General features: G+C 47.6%; 1 long non-coding RNA gene across 1 annotated transcript; it reads right to left on the reverse strand.

The window, feature by feature from the left end:
- Positions 1-8,883: 8,883 nt before the first annotated feature.
- LOC123082010 (uncharacterized) lies at positions 8,884-11,804 on the reverse strand. Its single transcript, XR_006438904.1, has 3 exons — positions 11,233-11,804; positions 9,941-11,093; positions 8,884-9,221 (listed from the first exon to the last, which is right to left on the reverse strand). It is a non-coding gene; the product is annotated as an uncharacterized lncRNA (long non-coding RNA).
- Positions 11,805-12,035: the final 231 nt, after the last annotated feature.

A 12,035-nucleotide genomic window follows, 5' to 3' on the forward strand; every position in this document is an offset into this window, starting at 1 on the left:
CATCCGGGGAGGAGGTCAAGGCTGTTGAGCCCCCAGCCACGGCGAGAGGGCGTGTCCTGCGGCGGGCCAGCTCTGGTGAGCCGGTCCGGCCCGGTAGGGCCGCACAACCGCAACAACCTCAAGAGGCGTCCATGCGCCAGGCGAGGGCCACGACGACGACGGAGAAGGCGATGAAGGCTACGGTGGCGAAGAAGAAAGCGACTGCCTCTTCTTCGTCCAAGTGCCCGCGGACTCCACCCGCTTCCCCTCCTCCCGCAGACAACGACACGGAGGTCATCTTCGACCTCGGGTCCCTTAGCCCGAGGAGGAAGAGGAAGGCATCGGAAGAGGAGGCGGAGGATGAGTAAGTATCTGATCTTTTGTCATCTCCGTCCCCTCAGACCGTGCCGCTTTTCTTGACTTGTCTTCATATTCGCAGGGATATGGAGATGCTGGCCCAGAGGGTGGCGAAGAGGGCCAGGGCCTCGACGGGCGGCCAGTCCCCAGTGGGCACCTCGAGTATGTCGCTGGTGGTGGAGAGCAGCCCGGAGAGCAGCCCCCAGTGTGCGTCGATCACTCGCTCCCCAGCGACGTGTGCTGCGACACGATTTCTTGGTGCTGACCTAGCCGTGGTTGCAGGAGGAGGACGGCAGCAGGAGGGGCCACTGAGGGCCACCCCCGACACGCTGCCCCCATCAACCACGCTGCCCCAAGGGGCGTCCCCGGAAAGGGCGCCAAGCACCGAGCCCATGCGCATGAAGGAGGAGGAGGAGGCGAACCCGGGCGCCGGCGGCTCCGTCCCGGCACCGTATGTTAGTGGGGAGGGGGCCACTCCATCCCAGCTTGGCACGTGTGAGTTGTTTGCCTCCTGTTCCCGCTTGTTTTTCTTCTTTCGAATTTTGATCTTGACTTCGCCTCATTCTCCTTCTCGGTATCCAGATCCTTCCTCGACGGACAGGGAGGACGTGGACACTGTCATCGAGGAGGTCGCTAGGGATGCCACGGCCGAGGACGACAAGATCGCCGCTGAGGAGGCTACCATGGATGTCGCTGAGGACGCCGCCAAGGGGCCTACCGGGGAGACCGGCGAGGCCGCTGCCGAGGAGGCCGATAAGGGGCTTGCCGAGGAGGCCAGCAAGGCCGCTGGTGAGGAAGAGGTGGTTGACGACCATCCTTCCTCCTCCACCGCCTCTAGCTCGGGCAAGTATCTGAAGGTGAGCGATGACCTGTTCGTCCACCTCCCATGGACGGCGAGCACCAGGGCACCTGTCGAGGGGGAGGTGTTCGACGATGAGGTGCTTGCCGCTGCCGGGCTCAAGGTCGTTGATGAACCGAGCGTCGATGGCGGCAGTTCCCAGGAAGAGCGGCTCCTCTAGAGCATGAGCGCCAACTTCCACAAGCTTCAAGCGCTTCACCGTGCCCGCCTGGACAAGGCCAAGTCTAGGATGGCAGCGGTGGACAAAGCGGAGGCGGACCTCGAGGGGCGCGTCACCGAGACGCAGGCTTGGTTCCACCAGGCCGGTGAGGAACTGAAGACCGCCCAGGATCTGCTAGCCTAGCGGAAGCTGGAGCTTGTCATGAAGCAGGTCGATATCGAGAAGGCCCGGGAGGCGGCGAGTCAACATGCCGCCAAGGACAAGGCCGCTCGGCATCAGCACCAGGCCGAGCTGAACTCCTAGAAGAAGGACCATGCCGCTCGCGAGGAGAAACTCGCCGCAACACTCTACGGCAAGGACGAGGAGGTCGAGGAGCTTGTCGTGTAGCGGACCCAGGAACTATAGCAGAGGCACGATGAGGCCCTCAATGCTTAGGCCCAGATCCATGCCGGAAAGGTGAACGAGCTGGAGGTGGAGAGGGACAGGCTGAAGAAGGAGATCCAGGAGCTAACGGGGAAGAGGGACGCGACCAAGCGCGCCTTGGCTGATGCGCAGGCCGCAGTCCTCGACAAGGTCGAGCTACTCTCCACGGCCAGCGAGTCCATCAAGGACCTGAAGCTGAAGCTCGAGGGTCTTGAGGGGACACTCTCGGAGGTCAGGGTCCGGGAGGAGACCCTGACCAAGAATCTGGAGGAGGAGAGGCAGCTGCGGAAGAACAACACCGTTAGCCACACGGATTTCGTGGCGGGCGAGAAACTCTGGATTAGCCGCCTCGCCGATGTCGCCGGCAGGATCACCACGCAGCTGGCTACCATGGGGATGCCAAATGTGAGGTACGTCCCGGAGCCGAACGTGAGTCCTAATGCCAGGCTGACTCTATTCTTCGAGGGTGTTCTCGGGGCCCTGGAGCGGTTCTGCTCCAATAGGGAGGCCTCTCTGGACGAGGAGGCCCGGAGGCTTTGCCGGGGTGCCATGACCAAGGTCCTCACCAAGGTGGCGTACTGGAACCCTGACCTCGACTTTGAAGCTGCGCTGGATAGCTTGCCGGAGGGCGTGGACCTCGCGCCACTCGAGGAGTGTATCGAGCCCGTCATCAGCCGCATCGACGGAGTTCGGAGGATAGAAGGCCAGCGCCGGGACTAGGCACCCCGTTTCTTATCGCCGCTGCAAGTTCATGACCAAGACAATTTTTATCTTTAGTTAGAACTGCAGCAACAAATGATGCAATATAACTCTGAAGTGCTTTTGAAATGATGCATGTTATTTTTCCGTTTGATCTCCCTTTGTATGTGCACCCTACGTTAATCGGGGTAGGCTTGATGGTGCGGAAACCTAGGCCGCGGTTCCTTGAGGACGGATCCTCAATGGCCTGCCGGGTATGCTTGCTGCTGGGCAAACCACCTCACTTCTCTTAATACAGCCGCTCGAGCTGTCGAGCGGACTCGAGACAGAACGAGAGCGTTGCCAATTGCAGAAGGTCACCCTGTCGTTCTCCACGCAGCTGCTCGAACTGTTGAGCGGACTCGAAACAGAATGAGAGCGTTGCCAATAGTGGCAGGGCCCCATTGCGTGTAGGTTTTCTATACATAGGGCAAGATCATCAAGGATGATAACCATATATATAAAAAGGAATTACTAAAAGTTTTGCATGACTTAGCTTTTCTGCCGCTGCGTGAGCGTTCACTGCGTCCACCGAGGGCACCACTTGTTCAGTCGTCTTCTTCCTTGAAGTGATGACCACGATGAAGCCGTTGCTTCAACCAGACCAGATTTCCACAACTGTGCACCCCCTACCTGCCACGCTAGAGATGTCGGTGGGAAACGACACCTATGGGGTCACTGGGATCCCTTCTACGGTTGGCTGGTGCAGGGTTGTGCAAATAGCGGGTCTGGCGGTCAGCACAAGGATCATTTACCCAGGTTCGGGCCACAGAGACGCATAAAACCCTAGTCATGCTTTGATGTATATTTGAGTGTTCTTGAACTAGCTACGGTGTCTCCCCGGTTCCAAAGATCCGACTCCCCCTCCAGTACGCCTCGGGCCTCCTTTTATAGACAAAGGGGGTCGCCACAGTGGCACACGGGAGGTGGAAAGGTGCATCGTGGCTGAGTCTATCTTCTGGCACCGCCGGACAAACGCATTTAATGCGTTGCCGACGTGCCCCTCTTGCTTTATCGGGGATGGCGAGGAAGCTCATCCCAGCTGTCGTCGCCTCGCCTGGATTTGACGCACGTCCGAGCTAACGAGGCGTTGTAGCGCCACGTTAGCTGGCTGCTGGGCTGGCGTGATGGCTGAGCCTTCACGAAGATCTGCCTGCCACCATGCAGGTGCTTGCTGAGTCGGTGTGGAGGTCGCACGCTGCCACATAGACGCTCGCCCAACAGGTTGAGCTAGCAGCTGCATGGGAGTGGCGATGGAGTCTTGGTAGACGTGGGCCTGGCTGCGGCCCCGCAGACATCCTCGGCAAGGGTCTTGCCGTGGCACTGCGGTCGTCCTCGGCAAGGATCTTGTCGGGGGTCTCATGGATTTCCTTGGCAAGGATCTCGCCAAGGATCATCATCTTCTGGTTCTCATCCGATCTTGTGTATTTATGATCTCTAGAAAGATCTGCATGCCACCATGGAGGTGCCTCCCAAGCCTTGGTTTTGATGTGGCTGATGGCGTCGGAAACCCTTGGGCTCAAGGGTGGCGCACTCTGCTGGCGTCAGGCAAGTTGCCCCGGCAAGGATCTTACCGGGGCTGCGGAAGCCACCCCGGCAAGAGTCTTGCCGGGGTAGCCCACCTTGCCCTCTTGCTCTCTTTGCGCCCCTAGTCCTGGCGTTGCCCTGGCTGTCTTGCGCTCCGGCATCCCTCCTCTGCCCTGCTCAGGGCAGCCGTGGGCACGGCTCTGACTGCCCGTGCACAAGTAAAGGGGTGCAAAAGGAGAGCCCCTACTTTTGTACACCGACAATTTTCGAGCTAAGTTTTTACCCATACGTCTGAATGCAGCAAATGATATGTGATACGTCTCCGTCGTATCTACTTTTCCAAACACTTTTGCCCTTGTTTTGGACTCTAACTTGCATGATTTGAACGGAACTAACCCGCTAGGACTACTGGGGTCTCTAATCCCATTTGCTCCCCTAGCTTTCGTCTCTCAGTGTCAGTGTCGGCCCAGCAGAGTGCTTTCACCATTGGTGTTCTTTCCGATCTCAATGCATTTCACCGCTCCACCGGAAATTCCCTCTGCCCCTACCGTACTCCAGCTTAGTAGTTTCCACCGCCTGTCCAGGGTTGAGCCCTAGGATTTGACGACGGACTTGAAAAGCCACCTACATACGCTTTACGCCCAATCATTCCGGATAACGCTTGCATCCTCTGTCTTACCGCGGCTGCTGGCACAGAGTTAGCCGATGCTTATTCCTCAGAACTGACGCAGTTTTCAGCAGAATTACCATGATGTTATTTATGTGCAGGAGCAAACGTTCTCGGAATGACCTGAAACTTCACGGAGCCACTTTTTAGAAAATAAGAAAAATACATGCCAAAGATGAAGGCTAGGGGGCCCACCGTCTCTCCACGAGGGTGGGGGCGCGCCTGCCCCCTAGGGCATGCCCCCTACCTCGTGGGCCCCCTGTTGCCTCTCCGACGCCAACTCCACCTCCATATATTGAGTTTCGGGGAGAAAAAAACAGAGAGATGAAATCATCATGTTTTACGATACGGAGCCGCCGCCAAGCCCTAAAACCTCTCGGGAGGGCTAATCTGGAGTCCGTTAGGGGCTCCGGAGAGGGGAATCCATCGCCATCGTCATCATCAACCATCCTCCATCACCAATTTCATAATGCTCACCGCCGTGCGTGAGTAATTCCATCGTAGGTTTGCTGGACGGTGATGGGTTGGATGGGATCTATCATGTAATCCAGTTAGTTTTGTTAGGGTTTGATCCCTAGTGTCCACTATGTTCTGAGATTGATGTTGCTATGACTTTGCTATGCTTAATGCTTGTCACTAGGGCCCGAGTGCCATGATTTCAGATCTGAACCTATTATGTTTTCATCAATATATGAGTGTTCTTGATCCTATCTTGCAAGTCTATAGTCACCTATTATGTGTTATGATCCGTTAACCCCGAAGTGGCAATAATCGGGATACTTACCGGTGATGACCGTAGTTTGAGGAGTTCATGTATTCACTATGTGTTAATGCTTTGTTCTGGTTCTCTATTAAAAGGAGGCCTTAATATCCCTTACTTTCCGTAAGGACCCCGCTGCCACGGGAGGGTAGGACAAAAGATGCCATGCAAGTTCTTTTCCATAAGCATGTATGACCATGTTCAGAATACATGCCTACATTATATCAATGAACGGGAGCTAGTTTTGTGTCACCCTAGGTTATGACTGTTACATGATGATACGCATCCGGCATAATTCTCTATCACCGGTCCATTGCCTACGATCTTTCCATATATTGTTCTTCGCTTATTTACTTTTCTGTTGCTATTGCTATCATCACTACAAAATACCAAAAACATTACTTTTACTACCGTTACCTTTTGTTACCGTTATCACTACTATCATATTACTTTGCTACTAAACACTTTGCTGCAGATATTAAGTTTCTAGGTGTGGTTGAATTGACAACTCAACTGCTAATACTTGAGAATATTCTTTGGCTCCCCTTGTGTCGAAGCAATAAATTTGGGTTGAATACTCTACCCTCGAAAACTGTTGCGACCCCCTATACTTGTGGGTTATCAATATGGCGTTGGAAAGCTTGAACAAATGCGAAACTTCTTGGTATATATTTTTTCTCCTAATTCTTTGCAGTTTTAAGTCAATTTTGAAATTACTGAAAATGTATTTTCACCGTAATTTCTACAAACTTTATCGGAATGGGGCAAATAATATACCGTTGAAAAGCTATGGAAAATGCAAAACTTTTTCATGTAGATGGTTTTGTCTTATTCCTAGCCGTTTCCAAGTAATTTCGAAGACATCGACATCATTCGTTCTGCCTTTATCGCGAAACAGATTCTTCAAAAATGCACCGCGTGAAGAACTTGAACTTCTCGGCATGTCTACTTGAACTTCACTTTGTTTTTCACGTGCTTTTTTTTCTTGTAGCTCTCCATCCACTCACCGGAATTGAGCAAGTGATATACCGATAGAAAGCTGCTGTAAACACGCAACTTTCCCGTGTTGATCATTTTTTTCATAGTCGCGATAGTTTTAAAAGTTTTTCATCTGAAATTCATTCAGTGTAGTAGTTGAACTTCTTGATGTTTTCATGTTGAACTTTTATGACGTATTTTCATTTGTAACTTTCTCATCCACTCGTCAGTGTTACACAATTGATATATCTTTTGTACAAACCTCTCTCACAATATTTTTTAGTTTTCTCCGACCGAGGATTTGAACTTATAACAACAAAAATATTGGACCTTGCCTTTTAATTCATTTTTCCCGTATTATACACACACCATGTGGTACATGAACTTTTTCCATTTTTATAATTTGAATTTTTTATTTTTTTGGAATCAAATTGCTCCGAAATAATAACTAAACTTCTTTGTGGATTGAGAAAATTATTTTAAAATGCAAAAAATCTTTTTTTCCTTTTAATTATGGAAATACAAGGTGAACCTCTCTCGCAATAATTTTTGAACTTACCCGGACAGAGCACTTGAACTTTTTTCAACAAATATTTTAAGTTTTTATTTTTTTATACTTTTATTCTGACCTAAAATGCATTCCTTGCAATACTTGAACTTCTCGTTATTTGCACTATGAACTTCTGTTACATTTTTGTGTATACGTCGAATTATAAGCAATTGAAGATCAGGTGTCATTTTTTGCCATTTCAATTTTTGACCTCTTTGTGTATTTTGAGAAATCGCAAAAATTGGAGTTTTTTTAGTAAATGTCGAACTTCTTCATTATTTTGAATTGAACTTCTTGGTTTATTCGTTAGTAATGGAAAAAATCCAGTTTTTGTAATAAATATTGAACTGCTTCGTTATTTGAAATTGGAGTTCTTGGTTTAAAATTTTAGTAACGATTAAAACCTGACTTTTTCATATACATTAAACTACTCTATTTTTTAAAAATTGAACTTCTTGTTTTTTTTTTAATTTGGACTTCTTGGTGTTAATCATTTGTAACAGGAAAAATCCTAGGTTTGTAATAAACATCAAACCACTGGGTTATTTCATTCTGAATTTCACTGTTTTGTAATTTGAATTGCTCTATTTCTTAATTTGAATTACTTGGTTTATTCTTTAGTAATGGGGAAAATCATAGTTTTACAATGAACATCAAACCTTTTTTAACTTCTTTTCTGAACCTCCCAAGGTTTCATCCTTGAACTTTTCATTTCTCGTCATGTTAACTCAAAGTTTTTCTTTTGCAATACCCATGGGTTTGTTTGTTGATTTTTTTATTCTTTTGGACTTACGTATATATTACATGATTTTTATTCTTTGGGAACCTACTGAATAAGAACATAGCTTGCCCATGGCGTACAAACACATACACATAGAAATTATACGTGCACACTGGCTAGTAATAAATGAACTCTCTAGAAAGTACTGAACTTCTTTGTGCATATTTTTGGAGGAAATGTGTACAAATAACTCAGGACAAGAACCGTGAACATTTATTTCGCCGATGATTTTGAACTTCTGCAATAATAGATGGATTTTTCACAAGAAAGAAAAGGAAGATGTGGCTCTCTTGCCACGGAACGCCTTCCAACCAAAATTCTAGAAAATGGTCCAAGCTAGAAGTTTTTGAACTTCTAAAACAATAGTTGATTTTTTTAACCTTTGGCCGTGTACCTTTTATGAACTTCAGTTTTTGATGAATGCCCCTGGTTTTGGGAACTTCTCATTCTTTTATTTCACTGAATTTTTTCAGCGATAGTAATACATGAACTTCACTAACTATTTTATTGTCAAGATACCAAAGGTGTGGAACAACAACATGCATCACATGCACTTTTTGACGAACCAATTCATTGAACTATCACACGCAAAGAGGAAGAACTTATCTGACCGTATCAATTTTTTGTTACGCTAGTGCTCTTCTTGACATTTTTGGGGCACTTATTTTGCATTTTGTGGACCACAAGAATACATGGGAACTGGTACCTTATGCACATACATGGGATAATATGTATGTGTATTATTTTTTCTCGCTTATAATTAAAATGATATTCTCTTTTGAGGCAAAAGCACAAACACATTCGGTGCACACTAGCTGGCTACAAATCTAAAACTTTCTTTAGTTCGTGTGTGTGTGCGCGCACACACACACGCATGACACACGTGGCAGCAACATAACGCACGCATGCACACCATGCGAATTGATGGAGTTTTGTGGGCGAACTTGTACAGTTTTTGCATGTTGAACCGCGTCATCTTTAGAAAATGAACTTCTCCTTTATTTTTTTCTTAATAACAACACACCGTTGTAAAGGAAATAGGTATTTCTTTTACAAATATTCATGTGGTTGTACCAAATAATCCAACACGGACAATTGTTTTTTGAAGCACCAATCGTAGAACAATTGTTCTACGGTTATTTTCATTAATAATAAGTATATTTACAAAAGAGAAAACAAAAAAGAACCAAAAGGGTTTATCATATTCGGGTTTTTTCTAACATAAAGGCATAAAAAGTTTATCCACTTCTTAAACACGGACAATTGTACATGACACACTCACGAGACCACACTTCTGAGAATAATAGGAAAGCAACGATTTCTCTCTCACTAACATCTGTGACTTTTTTTACATGACACACCACATCATCTTCCCCAGGGTGCTGGCCTGCAAGGACATCCAGGAATCTGGTGGTGCGGACGACTGGGAACAGAAATGTTACCTGCATGCAAGACGAGACCAAATCAAATGCAAAATTATTATTTTTTCTATATCTGAACGTCATGCAGTTTCATACATGAACTTCCATGGTTCTGTTTTCCCTCAACTTTTAAGTTGTAAATCATTAGAGCTTGGGGATATGCATTTTTGATAAGTAGGCACAGAAGTTTGGAAATAAAAAATACCAGGGAGTAGCAATAATTCATCACATATTCTGCCAAAGATACATAGTACGAGATTCGGTCTCTGAAAACACAAGATGAACCACTCATGCCACCTGATGTAGATAAGGGGCAGCTAGTATACAAGAAACTTTAAAAACAAGATGCTAACACTAGTTTTAGATCCAAAACTAGTATAAAAATAGCTTAATATATCAGTAAGTTCAGAGAAGTATACAGGTTCAGTGAGAATAGAGGAATGCATAGAGAAAAAATTAGGAAAAATGATTAACAATGAAAAGAACACAAACATACATTATGCAAAATAACATGTTATCAAGATTTCAGAAAATCTTTGGAGTGTATTTCTGAATATCAACATCTGATTTTTTTTCCTTGCAGGAGTCACAGGATATACTAATTTACACCATTGTTCTTAGTTGGATGGTGTCTGCACCCCAATCTGCACTGCAGCGAGACGCATGGAGCACCCAGGATCTTGACTACATGTTGCAAATTGTAGGCACTAGCACGACAGCTACGGAGGCAGATCACGTACGCGATGACAGAAGGGCTGCTGGACGGCGTACATGACGGACGAGCATGTGCATGCCTCTATCTCAAGGAGTCACCGGCGGGAGGCCGTGTTGACCATGGTGCAAAAGCTCGGCCTCACACCATCTTGGTCGGTGACGAGCAGCGGGAGGAGCGACTATAGACAGGAGCAGTTGAGCTCGACGTGAGGGGCGGCGAGTTTTTCTGAGCCCGCCTTGTCGCTGAAGTCCAAACCCACCTCAACTTGTTTGGAGTTAAAATAATCAGGAACACAAGTAAGGCATTAGCAGGTAACACGAACCAAGCAAACTAAACACGCACAAACTTCAACATGAAAACCACGTTTTCAATTTTTTCTATGATTTGCTAGTAGGGGATTGACATGAAGTGCACCGGAAAAATGAAGTTGAACTTTCCCAAACAACTATTCTGCACCTAGTGAATCAACGATCCATTACGTGAACATTTTTTTGCTCCTTCTTTTCATAATGAACTGAAGCTGCTACAATTTATGGACTTTTGCGGGTTTTGCTTGTCTCTTTGAGGGGTAAATTTGCAGCAACACTAGCAGTTTTTTGGTCAATTTCAGATCAACGGTTTCTAAAGAAGAGGGGAGAATGATGTTTTTCTGGTCAGGAAAATGAAGACGAGGGAAGTAGCAACACTAGCAGTTTTGCATGTTTGTCCTTCATTCTGGGCGCCGTCATGGCGACCATCTACAACATGTTCGTCGGCTGCAAACTTGAAATTTAGATGCAAGCAAAGAGCAGCTGCAAACTTGAACTATAGCGCTAGCTGGGTAGTACCTTTTGTTGAGGGAACGGTGAAGTACATCAGTAGGTGATATCCAAATTCATAAGAGAGAGAGAGAGGGAGAGAGAGAGCAGCAGCCTGCATCAATGGAAGAGAGCGTCGACGACAACATCTCTAAGTTGTGTCTGTCAGCAGCACTATAACTTGTGTCTACGTTCTCTTCCATTGATGCTGACAGAATAATGCTGCTGCTCCTACCTTGGCGGTCGATCAAGCGGCTTGACCGTTCCACCGAGTCTCAAGCTCCGGCGATCGAAGCAAAGGAGATCGATCGATCGCCCTCACGTACCCTACAGTTGTACGTGGAAACGGAGACATGGCCAAGCATCAAGCCCCACCCACACCTGAAAATTGAAAAAGAAACAGAAACAGAGAGTCAGAGACACACAAGCATGAGTAGAATTCAAACAAGGTGGATGCAATGGATAGATACGACCCACGCAGCCAAGACCGATCAAGCAGACCAACCGGCGTCCAGCTTACCAGATTTCAGAAGAAAGTAAGAGCACTTCCTCCCATGATAGTGCTAGACTATAGCCTCCCCCTCTCCATTGCAGGTAGCAGCAACTTAGAGAAGATACAAGAATGAAGGTCGAGCTTTGGCCTCAGACAGGTCGCTGCTTAGGCCTCGGCAGTTCGTCGATGGCCCGAGGTGAGTGGCCATGGCGGCGTGATCCAGCAGTTGCAGCTCGAGCTTTCTCCGGCGACCTGCTGTTGCACGAGTTGTACTCCGACGGTGGCATTGCGCGGGGATGGGGGCCTTCCAGCGACGCATAGGAAGAAGCAGGGGAAGCCGTCGTCGAGCTTTCTTGCAGGGGTTGCAGTGGCTTACCGATCCAACGGCTGCCTATGTCGTGGGAACCGGCGATGGGGCAAGATCCGGCGAGCGCTCCGGCAGATCTGGGCGGGGTAGGTGGTTCCCGGCGCATCGGGGTGGGTGAACGGGCGGCGGCAGGAGGTCGCGCGCAACCCCTGCGCCTGACCAGGAGCGTTCCTGATCGCCGGATGTGGTGGGAGGCGGCGGGGCCACGGGAGGTCCAGGAACGCCGGGGACGGGGGTGATACATCTTCAATGTATCTATAATTTTTGATTGTTTCATGCTATTATATTCTCCATCTAGGATGTTTTATATACATTTATATGATATTTTATATGATTTTTGGGACTAACCTAACCTAGAGCCCAGTGCCAGTTTCTGTTTTTTCCTTGTTTTTGAGTTTTACAGAAAAGGAATACCAAATGAAGTCCAATTGACGTGCTAATTTTTAACGATTTTTTATGGACC

This window comes from Triticum aestivum, chromosome 4A, assembly GCF_018294505.1.
Source record: "Triticum aestivum cultivar Chinese Spring chromosome 4A, IWGSC CS RefSeq v2.1, whole genome shotgun sequence".
In the NCBI taxonomy this organism is placed as follows: domain Eukaryota; kingdom Viridiplantae; phylum Streptophyta; class Magnoliopsida; order Poales; family Poaceae; genus Triticum; species Triticum aestivum.